The sequence below is a fragment of the Marmota marmota genome, unplaced genomic scaffold (genome assembly GCF_001458135.2).
Source record: "Marmota marmota marmota unplaced genomic scaffold, marMar, whole genome shotgun sequence".
In the NCBI taxonomy this organism is placed as follows: Eukaryota; Metazoa; Chordata; class Mammalia; order Rodentia; family Sciuridae; genus Marmota; species Marmota marmota.
Window position 1 is genome coordinate 17073469 of NW_026000221.1, and position 14063 is coordinate 17087531.

Below are 14063 nucleotides of genomic sequence, written 5' to 3' on the forward strand. Positions count from 1 at the left end.
AACTGTATATTGAAAAGAAATAATTATAAGCTTGTTTGTGAGTGGTTGTATTGTACAGGACATAAAGGGCTAAAACCAAAATAAACATAAAAAAAATTCAATGCTAACTTCTTAGACTTACTTTTCATAGAAGCAAGGGGAGTGATCTGATCAGATATTTTTTCAAAAGATTCCAGAGACAATAATAGGGGGAAAGAAACTTTCAAGTATTGTAAAACTAGGGGAATATGAAAAAGAAAGCAAATAAGTGAATCCAGATAAAAGATGATGGGGAACTTAAATAGATAAATGGAGGCGGAGGAAAGGCAAAATGTATGATATATGAGTTTTCCCATCTACAAAGAGAGAGGGAAGAAAAAAGTTAAATATGACTCTGAAATTTCTAGACTTGATGGCATAGAGCAGTGTTTTTACAAAATTCATCAATGCTAAGAATCTCGTAGGTTGACTACCAAAATCTCAGTTTCCTGGGCTTCTAAACATAGATCTTAGGGATCTGAATGTCTAAGGGAATTTCAAGTAATTTATTAAGTAAGCATTCCAGTTGATTCTTTTCAACAGATACCTTTGAGAAAAAAATGCATAAAGAGTGGTGATATCATAATCAATGACAAATTAGTAAGATGAATACACTCCTGATACCATTTTAGACAGATTAAATAAGACAACTTCAAAACATCCATGGAGAAATATTTGAGGTATACATGAGAAGGCATGTTTGGGATCTGAGACAATGTTCAGAGGGAGAAATGCATACATATATAAGGAAGTTATCTACACAAAGATAAATGTTATGTTGTGTAGCTAGAGGTTTTTAAAGAAAAAAATCACTGGAAATTAGAGAAATGCAAATCAAAACTACTCTAAGATTTCATCTCACTCCAGTCAGAATGTCAACTATTATGAATACAAACAACAATAAGTGTTGACAAGGATGTGGGGGAAAATGTACATTCATACTCTGCTGGTGGGGCTGCAAATTGTTGCAGCCAGTATGGAAAGCAGTATGGAGATTCCTTGGAAAGTTGGGAATGGAACCACCATTTGACCCAGCTGTCCCTCCCCTTGGTCTATACCCAAAGGACCTAAAAACAGCATACTACAGGGACACAGCCACATCAATGTTTATAGCAGCACAATTCACAATAGCTAATCTGTGGAAGCAACCTTGATGCCCTTCAATCCATGAATGGATAAAAAATGTGGTATTTATACACAATGGAATATTACTCATCAATAAAAGAGATTGAAATCATGGCATTTGCAGGTAAGTAGATGGAGTTAGAGAAAATAATACTATGTGAAGTTAATCAATCCCCCAAAAACAAATGCTGAATGTTTTCTCTGATATAAGGAAGTTGATACATAGTGGGGTAGGGAGGGGGAGTGTGGGAGGAATAGACAAACTCTAGATAGGGCAGAGGGGTGGGTGGGTTCAGGAGGGGTTATGGGGTTAGAAATGATGGTAGAATGTGATGGCCATTATTATCCAAATTACAAGTATAAAGACATGAATTGGTGTGAATATACTTTGTATACAACCAGATATATGAAAAATGGTGCTCTATATGTGGAAGAAGATTTGTAATGCATTCCATTGTCATATATAAATTTTTACAAAAAGTTCAGCTGAAGTTTGAACAATGCAAGATGAATACAGGATTAATGCCAGGGGTAAAGTGGAAAATACCCTATGGGTAGAATTTTATTTTTGTTTTTTTCTCTCCTAGATGTATGAGAGATACTAACAGAAACATTTCTTTATTCCGACTATTGAACTATAGAAAAAAAGAAGCCATACTGGTGCATGGGTTAAGCATTAGATAGTAATTTTCTTCTCATATTTTATTCCATTTCTATATAATTTTTTGCAGATTTTTAATACTCCAAAAAATACCTCCAGATGCATCCCATAACTTCCGCCTTCTCTACGTACAATTCTAAGGCAGGAAAGTTATCTGTTTTGGTGCTGATCCCACTCTTTGTAATCAACATTATATATGACACCAAAAATTGGGTTCAGTGGCTAGAGAACATAAGAATAAATACATAACATAAACAGATGTACCACAAAAACCCCAAATATACTTTGTTTCAGATGTCTACATTTTTAACACAAACCATCATGCCTTCCTTATGAACTCCATCTTTTATATTCTCTACTTCATGGAGAATAGCCCCATTTATCAAGAATTTGCCTTCTGATGACCCCTTTTATTTATATGGTTTGTTCACAGATTTGAAGATAAAACACAGTTAAGTCTACTTTTAAATATCTCCATAGACTTTTCCTAAATTTTAGGAGAAAAAACAGGATTCCATATAAAATTGCTCTCTGCCTACTTTTTGTCCACCTGCTAGCATAAGGTGGTCTTTCATACATCACATACCAATAATATTTTTTAAAAAACATATACCATTAAAATCCATATTTGAGAAAAACGTTATTGCTGTAGAGATTTATCACATTTACCAATATTAGCCAATATTTTTATACATATTCTTATATCATTTCCACAATTCTGCTAAATATTCCTAATTTTATAAACAAGGCAAATAGGAGAAGAGAATATAAGTAGTTTGCCAAGCCAACTCTGGAGCTCATCTGGTCAAATTTATCTCCATAATGGTCTGACCCATATTTTTCTACTAAAAATAATAATAATTAATCATTTTTTTAAAATCAAAACTCATGTCAACTGAGAACATCTAAAGGAAACAGTCCCTATGTCTCCAAGGAAAATTTTCTCTTTTTCCCATGTTCCATTTCTGTCTGCACTACTTAGTTATATTTTCATTTCCTGGGTGCTTGTTGGTCAACAAGCTTTATCCAACCTAGGCTTCATAGTTGACTGAATGCAAAGAATCTGTAAACATAAATATATAAAATAAAACAATTATCTGAATCTCCAATGGGATTATACTCTTCACTAACTTAATCACAACCATGAGCATTTAGAGTGTCCACTTTCAATGAACTAATTGTCTGTACACATTTTCCAAAATGCTTGTTTCCTTCCCCATCACTTAACTTTATACTTGTTATTGTCAAAGATGTTCTATTAATCATTCAACATTCAAAACCACTCTGCAATAAACTTGTGTTGATTGCAATTGATTTCCAGAGATTTGCCATCTTTAAGAATGTCTTGAAGAACTCTCCTGTCTTCTCATCATTTCACCTGTGAATAAACTAGATATTTGAAGGGAGGATTTCATTAAGGAAAGTCACATGGGTCTGAAAATTCTGTTTCAAACTACTAGTAATTAAACTGCTTTAATCCTACTGAAACTCTCAGCTGTGCAGTGCAGCTATAGCATATGAAATTCATAAGCCTGCTATTTAAATGTCATGTTACTTTATTATTATTTATTTATATCTAATTTATTAACTGAATGCATCTCTATGGCCTCAGGGCATGACTATCTTTAAGTTTAATTAAGAAACCCATTCTGAGTATTATCACTCTCAATCAAACACCAAAGACAAGAACATAAACATCAAAGATACATACACACACAAACATGGGCCCCCTCAAATGTTCCAGCCCACCCACCAGTTAGCAAACTCACAGGAACTAGGAAAGGCACATGACAGAAACCATCTAATTAGAAGACTGAAATTTTAATCTTTTAATTTATTTCAAATTATAAAGCAGAACCATATGGAATAAAAACTTCACTGTATAATGTGATGCATGCCTGTTCACACAGTTTTCTTCTGCTGGCCATATTGGTATCTCCACAGCAACAAAAGCATCATTCTGATGCCCCCTGAGATTTATTTCCTTATATAGTAATCAGTGCTGGTGTTAAGCCAACTGCCCTCCTTCAAGTGTTGAAAAGAGAAAAGTAATGCTGAGATTGAAAAAGACAAGCTCCTCTTTCATATATGTATGAAATAAAGTTTAAATTAATACTTGTGAAGGGTCACCATTGAAGAAAGTAAAAATACAGGCTGTTTTCTTAAAAACCTGTCTAATTTGAGCTTTTTGAAAACAGCAATAATCATCCCAAGTCTTCATCATCATCATCATCATTTTCACCATGGACTCCATTGATTTATATCACATATTAGAATTGAAAGAACTTGACTGTCTGTTATGTCACTAGGTAATAATAGAAAATTTATATATTTCAATGCATTTTTAAAAGTGAAATGCAGGAAAATATGGGTAAGTTTGAGATTACAGACAGATTTAATGCATAACATAATGTTAAGAACACTTCTATTTTTTAAAAATTGTCTTTAACTTCTGTTTCACAGTCCTTTTAATGTCATAATTCTGCACTGGCAGTATGCGGAGTTTTATTTAAATAGCTTTAATAAAATAGATCTGAGATGACAGTGCTGATATGATAGTTGGTAATTGTTTTATGACATCATCAGTCCATGTTTGGTACTTTTAAACAGTTTCTATATTTATTTACTGTTAAATTTCTAACCCACTGTGATTCTCCACTGCCTTCTCTCTCTCTCTCTCTCTCTCTCTCTCTCTCTCTCTCTCTCTCTCTCTCTCTAATACTGGTGTTTGAACTCAGGGGCACTCAACCACTGAGCCACATCCCCATCCCTATTTTGTATGGTCTCACCCAGTGGCTCACTGCCTTGCTTTTGCTGAGGCTGGCTTTGACCTCTCCATCTTCCTGCCTCAGCTTCCTGAGCGACTGGGATTATAGGCATGCACCAATGTGATCAGCTGTTTTCATTTTTGAAGAAGTGGAGAAGAGATGGAATATATGTTGAAACATGTTGTTTTACATTCCATTCACTGTCCATCTCTGGTTCTCTTTTCATAAGGAATGATAACAACAAAGTACCAATAGACTGAAAAAAAAATCTGTTTCATGTGTTTTCCATCATGAGGCCATTTGAAGTGTGAGATTATTTTTTTTGAAAGATCAACACTTTAGAAATCCTTCAGATGACAAACTGTGCCTACTTCCAGATCAAGTGGAAGTAAAACACCATTACATACCTCATCACACCCAGGATGAAGTGTTGACAGCGAAACATGATGATTTATGTGTATTCAACATTTGTTTTTGGAGCCAAACTGACTTATTTCTTAATTTGTTGCTACTTAAAAGATCTCTACTTAATTCTCTGTGATTATCAACTCTTAATTCCATCTCATAATGCAGTTTTACACAAAGCATTTGCTGCATCTTGTTTTTCTGCAAAAATTTCCATCAGTGTCCTTAATTACCTACTGACATGGCTCTGTTGAGGATGTGGACTCTCACACGTTCCTATGTACAGCATGGCTCATAAAGCCTAATGAGAATAAGTTCATTAAATTAATCCAAATAATTAACAAACTCACTGCCTGCTTCTCAGATGTCTAATTTGTGATACAAAGTTGGCAAATTTTTTCAACTGTGGTAACAGAATTGAATGCAAAAAAAAAAAAGGCTTTTTGAGAAATGAAAACTTGTCTTTCTAGAAGTTCTTCATCTAATATACAATTTATTAATAATATGTCTTAAGAAAGAGGAAACATGAACAGTGAAAAAGCATGCAATGATATAAAATGTAGACAAAATAAGAGAGGGTTCCTGATGGTTATTTCCTCCATATGAACAATAGCAACAACAACAACAACAAAGAAAAACTAATGAAAAGAAAAGAAATGATCTTGCTTTCATGTATTATTAATTTTATTTTTTTGTAGGAATTAACCCTGTTAATTCTAAATGACTACCTTCACGAGCTCTGGTTCAAATATTTTTCCTAAGATGGTCCATTAACTCAAGGTCCTTATGTTATTAGCAAAAGTTATGCTAAATAGGCATTTACTACTCCATATACTCATTAGCTGAGTGTAAAATTTACCCCCACATGACTATAAAATCTTGTGATGTGTTATGTCTGAAATCTAAAGCACAGGTTAAAATGAAGAATAAAATGTATTTCTTTGCATTCCTATCACTTGAAACTAATTTTCATTCCTTGTGACATAGAAAAGATTTGACATATAGTTGTGCCCAGCCAAATTGGTCTTGGTCGAATAAATTAGAAGGTAAATTAAAAAAAAAAAAAAAACTTGGAGTAGAACCAGCATTTGACCCAGCTATTCCACTCCTTGGTCTATCCCCAAAGGACTTAAAATAGCATACTATGGTGATGCAGCCATAGCAATGTTTATAGCTCAATTCACAGTAGCTGGAACCAAACTAGATGCCCTTCAATAGATGAATGGATAAAGAAATTGTGATATATACACACAATGTAATATTACTTAGCATTAAAAGAATAAAATTATGACATTTGCATGAAAATGGATGGAGTTGGAGAATATCATGCTAAGCAAAGTAAGCCAATCCCAAAAAAACAAAGACCAAATTTTTTCTCTGATAAGTGGATGCTGATCCACTTATCAGAGAAGAAAGGAGAGGAGCATGGGAAGAATGGAGAAACTTTGGATTGGGCAAACGGGGAGAGTGGAAGGATGGGGGTATGGGAATACAAAAGATGGTGGAATGAAATGGACATTGTTTCTGTAAGTAACATGTACGATTGCATGAATGGTGTGACTCTACATTGTGTATAACCAGAGAAATGGAAAGTTGTGCTCCATTTGTGTGCAATGAATTGAAATGCATTCTTCTCTCATGTACAACTAATTAGAACAAATAAAAAAATACTGTTTGTAAATTTAAACTGATGCTACTACTGTATTCATTTTTTAATGGGTGATTTTTTGGTGTTCTATATATTGCTTACATAGTGTACCATTTGCTTGGTGGTATGTTATCTAAATGCCTTTTAAACTGAAAGGAAAATTATGGGAATTATTTCTATTTGATTTCCTCTCCAAAGTTCTCTAACTCACTACTCTTGTGGATCATAATTGTAATTATGTTTGTTGGCAATTTTCTCCAGAGTCTCTTTTTTGCCATTTTGTTATTGTTGTTGTTATTTCCCCTTTTTACCCAGCAGGGATGTATACCAGAGTTGCTTACATCAGGGAATACTCAGTAGGACTTTGACTCAAGGAAGAGCCCTCTAATACAAATAAGGAAGAACATCAAATGATGGAACAAAATTAAGATGTTGATGAAAATGTCATATTTATTTTAACCCCCATGTAAAGATATAATTATGATCTTGGTATATTTGCATTTTGAAGTCTGATTTTGCATGACTAATGGATTTGAAATTTCCCCTGAGTACTTTATTGGTATCTTTGCTGGCTAACTTTATATAAAACTTAATATAGGATGGTATTTAAAAAGATGTGTTTTATTATAAAAGAGATCTATGTTTGAATCCTGGCTCGCAGGTGCAAGCCATACTCAACTCTCAGCATCTCAGATTTTTCAAAACTAAAATGAAGAGTACAATGGGCTGGATTGGAAGTTATATCAACAATATTTACATGAAACCTGTCCAATAAATTGCAACCATTTTTAATGTGAAAGTGATTGCTTAATGAATCGTGGTCTGTCTTAAATGAATGAAGATGACATATAAGAGTGCAGAGGGACTTAATCCTATGATTTACCCATATTTAAAGGTCCAGAGGGAAGGGATACGTAGGAACACACACACACACACACACACACATAATGATGCCTAAATCTTGGAGATCCTAAATTATTTCCCCAATGCCCCAGCAATTTATTAGACATGGTGTAGACAAAATGTAGAAACTTGTTGAACCATAAGATTTAAGAAGTCCGATTTAAAATATATATGTATATAAATTTATGGACTACACATAAAACCGAAGGATATAGTGTAGTTGTATTAGGCATGGTCTTTGAGATCCCTATACCTGATTATTCTTCCAGATCCTCCTTTATCAGTTCATAAGCTTGAGCAAGTTATCTGACATCTCAAATCTCCAGATGTCACTTCTAGGACACTGTAGTAGAATATACCTATTTTCACTGAAATATTTGAAAGCAGCCAAACTATCCTTAAAGAGAAGTAAAACACTTATTTGGTAAACCAGATTTATAGCTTATTTCTATTTGAAAATGAAATCACAACTAATCCTCAAAGTTCTGAAACCAAAGTGAGCAAAGTATTTCCAAGTACCTTATCTGATTTTATTATCAAAACATTCCTTGAACTAGTATAGCAGTTCTCAACTGAAGAGAAATTTTGTCCTGCCAAGGACTTTTGAACAATGTCACATTAAGTGTGCTACTGATATCTAGTGAGTAGAAGCCAGAGATAACTCTAAATACGTTACAATAAATAGGACTCACTCAAAAAAATTATCCTATGTATCTTAATATTGCTAAGATTGAAAACCCCTGATCAACAAGAACAAGAATTTTCTGAAAAATGAATTATTTGCAACAAAATTATTTTCTCATGTCTCTTGTTTCATCTTATGTCTTTGCTCTAGTATTAACCTTCTAGTGAAATAGAAGCAGTATTCATTTAAATATTTTTTCCATATTTTAATTGATGCATTATAGTTGTACATGAAGGCACATATTTATAAATGCACACAATATAACAATATAATTTGGGCCACCTGTCCAAAATGATTTCTTGTTTATGTGGGAATATTCTGCTGATCGAATAGTATATATCTGTGATGTCTAAATTTATGTGTCAGAATAACTGAATCAGGGGTTCTAAAGTTAAGCAGCATTTCTAGGTATGTCTATGAGAGTGTTCCTGAATAAGATTAGCCTTTGAATCAGTGGGCTTAGAAAGTGGATTGCTTTCCCCGATGAGGATGGGTACCATCCAACCCATTTTTATGGCCTGAGAGGAAATAAAGGCAGCGGAAGGAGGAACACATCTCTTTTGCTTACTATGCCCTCAGAATGAGTTCCCCTGTCCTTACACTGGGATTTACACCATCAGGTCTCTTGGTTCTCAGGACTTTAGACTCAGCCTCAAGCTGTGCTGCTGGCTTTCCAGGTGGTTCAATTTATAGACAGCAGATTGTGAGATTTCCAATTTGCTCTAATTCTGTGAGCCAATTTAACACACACACACACACACACACACACACACATGGATTTGTTTCTCTGAAGAACGCTGACAAATATACAATATCCATAAATAACTAAAATAGTAGTGCTCATCTACATTATAATTTCCATCATTATAGAATGTTCTTAATAAAGTCCCTGTTTTTATATCTTTCAGAATGTTAATTAATATGTTAATTAAAACAAAATGTGTGATGTACCTACTAAGTTCCTTCTTCATAAATTTCTGTCCCAGCACCTATGTTGAAGTAATTCACAGACAAATAATGGGGTAGAAAGATGATAAGAATTTCAAAGCCTGTTATATAGAAAACACTGTTATGTGAATATCCTGGGCATGCCAGGGTCCTGCCACCTGAGGCATTGCTTTATAAAGGGCAATTCTCCCTCTTGGAATATCTAAGAGGTATTTATGTTTGTTTGTTTGTTTTCTGGGCTTGTGTTGTTGTCTATCTATTTGACTGCACCATTGCTACCTTGACCCAAGTTATCTTTCTCAGCTCTCTGTGTCCATCAGAAAGTATCTTCTAAGTTTGACTAAAACTGGGGTTCATACTTCACTCCTACATTGCAGTGACTTACAGCAAGTCAGGATGTGACTTGGAATCTGCTGGGCTCAAGGCTGCCACTCCTAAAGCTGGATTGTGACCCCCTTTTAATATGCGCTACTTCATGCCATGCTTCTCCCTCTCTGCAGACTGAATCTGTAAGCCAAATGGTGACACACAGGATTATCATAAGACTGACACACTTTCTCCCTCTCCCTGAAGTTTATTCAGTGAAGAAATGTTGAAATGTTATAGAAACATGGCATACAATGTTTGTGATTTGTGAGCATAATTGTATCCAATGAGTGAATGAGAGTATGAAAACTGCCACTCATTTTTAAGTCCAGTTTTTTTGTTTTTTTTTTTGAGGCTATAAAGAAAGGCATTATGAACTCTTTCCTGGAAGGCCTAGAAAGGCAACAGGTAACTTGGAAGCTGGGATGAGAAGGCAATAAATCCATCTCCAGGTAAGATGAGAGGAAGAGCCTTCTGGGTAGAGGCAGTAGCATGTATTCAAATGCACATTGTTGAACAAGAATAAAAAGCAAAAACACATTGGCAAGAGATTCAGTACTGTTAGAGGACAACAAGCACATCAATCAGTAAAAAAACAATGTCAGAAATGGAGGGAGGAGAACATATTTTGAATAATTTCAGAAATCTGATTTTATTCTGCAGGGATAATCATGGCAGGAAGTTTAGAGCAGAGTTTATTGCATAATATTGCATTGGAAAAAATGATATTTCCATGAAAGATGGACCAAAGGAAGATTAAGCTTAAAGCCAGAGCAGTGGAAAGGAAGGGAATTAAAACAAACAAAACCCCCATAAAGTTTTAACCCAGGATTCTTAGCAGGAAAAAAAGAGAAATGTAAAGTAAATACGAGACAATTTTAAATTGTTGGATATTTTATTTTCTTTGTGGACATGAGGAATTGAGTTTGTACATGACTGAAATTTTTTTTAGTAATATTCATTGATATTAGTGTCAAGTCTCTAAGACTGTGACACTTCCTCCATACCCTATCTTTGTTTTAAAACTATTAACAGACCTTTCTCACAAATATAGTTGTGCCTCATCAGGCTGTTTCTTGACAGGTGATCAATGATACCAGGAGTGACCACAGAAAGGAAAAAAATAGGATAATATATCTGTATTTTGGAAGAGACACATAACATTGATTAAATTCTTGCCATTTAACATAATATTCACAAAGACTCTCTGGCTCATTTGGAGAGGATAGAATTAATTGATGTAGGAGAGGGTAGCTATCGGCAAGATTCCATGGACAAAGAGAAAGACAAAATGCAGATTATTGTTTTTTTTTAAAAAAATAACTAGTGAATGGGATGTTAACCTCCAACTGGGGAAGTAATTGTATTATAATGGTGATGGAAAAAACTATCAACCAAAGAAATGAACCTGAACTGAAATGTTTCTAAATGGCAATAACTTTGGTTACCTTTTCGGTTCCTATGTGCTTCATTTTATAAGCCACTACTCTGTGCCCTGTGATCTTAGCAGAGAGTAGAAATTCTGCAAGATTTGGCCTTGCTACCTCATAATGCTTTGTCCACAAACAACATCCTTAAAGATGCTCAAGTAAGGATTCCCCCACAGCAAAATTCCATGGTGGTTTCTGTCTAACCCCTTGACAACCATTGATTTATACATCACAATAGTTCTGCTTTCCCAAGAATGTCACATAAATGGATTCATAAAAAACACTACCTCTTGAGTCTAGTTTCTTACACTCATCTAATGCCTTTGAGATTCATACAAGTTTTGTGTGTATTCATAGATTGTTCCTTATTATTGCTAAGTGACATTCTATTTTATGGATGAAGAGTTTGTTTATCTACCAATTGTAAACCATCTGATTATTTCTAGACTGGGGCAATGATGAATAGAGCTGCTATTGTACAATTTTCTGTATGAACTGGTTTTCATTTCTCTATGGTAAATACTTAGGAGCATGACTGCTAAATCTTATGGTAAAGGTGAATAGAAATTTATAGGAAAGGGAAAACCTATTTCAAACAGGAGCTATTATTTGCCTTCATAAGAGCTGTAAGGGTACAAATAGACGAGTGTGGTGGGAACATGAGGTTAAGAGAATAATTCTATACAATGGGCTCACTGTGCTAATCACCCCCACAACACACATGCTTTATTTGACAGAAAGCAATCTGCCTGCAGCCCCATCAGGATTAGGCAGGGGTGAAGATTAGGCAAGTCCAAGTCAGTATAGGTGATGAATGATGGGATTCCAGGGGGGTGAAGACTGGTTATAAAACAGAGGACAAGGGATTATTAACCTCTGCAATCTGTTCCTGGATGCTCTGAGTTGCTAACAATTAATCCCCTGTGTCCCTAATCCCAGGTACATACACAGAGAAGAAAGAGAAGGGAATAATTAAAAGAGGGGTCCTGGGGTCTATAAAAGAGCAAGACACACTCCTTCCCATGGGCTCTCAGCTCTAAGGCTCCACATCTCTTTAGAGAAGTCTGTTGCTATCACTTTCTTAAATAAAACTTGGTTTCTACACTTCCTTGGCATATCTTGGGTGTTTACTCTTCAGCACTGGAGAACAAGGACACATTCCTGATCTCTAAGACAGGTATTAGAACCACGTGTGAGAATTCCAGTTCTCTCCATCCTGATCAGTACTTGGCCTATTCCAAGTTTGGTTGGTTTTCTTGTTTGTTCATTTTTCGTCATTGAGACAGAAGTGAGGTGGTACCCATCGTGTTTCTAATTTATACTTCTTTAGTAGATAATGATGTTGGAAATCTCTTGTGCTCATTTTTCACCCATAGATGCTCTTGGCTGAAAGGTTAACTCAAGATTTTTTTTTAATCCATTTTTATTTTGTCTTCTTGGAGAACTGGCTCTTTTAGGATTCTATAATGTCTGTCTCTATTCAGTCATTGTTTGACTTTAGATTGCAATGTTAGACCATTTGCATTTGATTATTTATGTGTGCAGATTTAGTTCACCAGTTTATGACTTGTTTTAAAATTCTTGTCCTGTTTTTCTTCTCCTGCCTTCCTCTGGGTGCCTCCTTTTGGATTTCTCCAAGTTCATATTAGGGTTAGTGGTAGGAGGTTCCTCAAAAGCTGAGAACTCACCTATCACCTCTGGAAAGGTAATAACTTCAGAGAGGAATCCCTTTGGGTGCATAATTAGTGGTTAACTTTTGGGTCATTGGTCTCTCAGAATTTGTGATTTCTATTCTTTAAAATAGAAAAATCTAAAGAGAATTCCCTATTCTAAGGAATCAGAAAAGATATGTTATTTTAAATTATGAGCATGCATCAGTGGCAGGAACTGAATACTTGAAATAGTCCCTGAGTATTGTTTATAAGGTCCATTAGCCCTTCAGATGAACCCAGAAGGAGAGACAAAAATGATTAGGATTCAAATTCCTGTCAATCTGATACATTTCTTATACAATTGGGATAGATTAAAAAATATATATCCACCATCCTTGACAAACATAAACAGACTACTGACCAAAGTGTTCAAAGAGAATGTTATTCTTTTGCCTCTATTCATCTGGAACTGATGGTTTGGGAAATGCATCCTATTCTTGGGATGTTACCATTTGTTGTGGAAAATTATTGTACTTTAAATAGAGTAGGCAAGTTCTTCACATAGTTTTTTTCTTTTTTTTAAGAGAGAGAGAGAGAGAGAGAGAGTTTTAAAAGTTATTTTTTAGTTTTTCGGTGGACATGATATCTTTGTTTGTATGTGGTGCTGAGGATCGAACCCGGGCCACATGCATGCCAGGCGAGCACGCTACTGCTTGAGCCACATCCCCAGCCCCAAATTTTCTTGTTTGCTTTTAATCTACTCTTAAATTTAATTGTTTAGTTCAATTAATAAGACATCTATCAACTCCCTGCTGTATAACAAGGATTTTGTGAAGCCCTAGAAGATAGACATGAATATGATCTTTCCATGTTTTATAATACTTATACAGAAATATATATATCCACTCACTGTATTGCTTTACTATCTTTTGCAATAAAAAGTGATGATCTTCTCAAATGAATTTAGTCATGAATAAAATCCATGGTTCATACTCAAAGAGACATTTCAGACTGGAGCTTGCTCAAAGCGTGAGTAATTTGGAAAGGTGATCATGGCTCTTTGTGTCACAATTTCTTGATGCTCCTTTGCTCCATAGTGCCTCCTTCTCAAGCACATTTCTTTCTTTGGGAAAGGAATTATAGTCAATGGAGCTTTAGTATCACGTGATAGTTAAAATGGCACCTAAATTAAAAAGAGGCACTGAGAAGACACAAACGAACCTAAATAAAGTCAGATAACTCTCACTGAACCTTCAGGAATAAGAATAAAGAAGGCATGCTTAGCCAGGTGCAGTGGCACACAACTGTGATCTCACTGCTTGAGAGGCTAAGGCAGGAGGACCCTAGGTACAAGACCAATGAGGGCAACTTAGTGAGACTCCATCTCAAAATGAAAAGTAAAAGGGTGGGTTATGGCTCAGAGGTATTGTGTCCAACTACAACTATATATATAT